This window comes from Aedes albopictus, chromosome 1, assembly GCF_035046485.1.
Source record: "Aedes albopictus strain Foshan chromosome 1, AalbF5, whole genome shotgun sequence".
Lineage (NCBI taxonomy): Eukaryota > Metazoa > Arthropoda > Insecta > Diptera > Culicidae > Aedes > Aedes albopictus.
The window spans coordinates 4,229,892-4,230,663 of NC_085136.1; positions in this window are offsets into that span (position 1 = coordinate 4,229,892).

The following is a 772-nucleotide window of genomic DNA, read 5'->3' on the forward strand; positions in this document are numbered from 1 at the left end:
GACATTTTTAAAAGAGAATCCCCAAAGAAATTCTGAAGGAATTCCTGAAAAAAATAATCTCTGGGTGAACTTCAGGAGGAACCCATTGAGAACTTACAGCAGTTGTTGCTGGAGGAATCCTATCAAGAATTGTTCGAGGAATCCCAACAAGATTGTCTAGAGGTAATCCCTGAAGAATTTTTGAATGAATTTCAAGGTGTATTACTGTAAAAACGATATGAGGAATTACTGGAGAAAACCACGCAGGTATTTTGGGGGAATTTGAAGCGGAATTTGTGGAGAAATCTTTTGAAAAATCCCTGGAGAAATCACAAAATTAAATTCTACAGAAATCCCACGGACTTTGGTGGAAATCCTCCCAGGATTTCGGTGGAAATCCTCCCACGATTTCGGTGGAAATCCTCCCAGGATTTCAGTGGAAATCCTCCCAGGATTTCAGTGGAAATCCTCCCAGGATTTCGGTGGAAATCCTCCCAGGATTTCGGTGGAAATCCTCCCAGGATTTCGGTGGAAATCCTCCCAGGATTTCGGTGGAAATCCTCCCAGGATTTCGGTGGAAATACTTCCAGGATTTCGGTGGAAATCCTCCCAGGATTTCGGTGGAAATACTTCCAGGATTTCGGTGGAAATACTTCCAGGATTTCGGTGGAAATCCTCCCAGGATTTCGGTGGAAATCCTCCCAGGATTTCGGTGGAAATCCTCAAAGAATTTCGGTGGAAATCCTCCAAGGATTTCGATGGAAATCCTCCAAGGATTTCGATGGAAATCCTC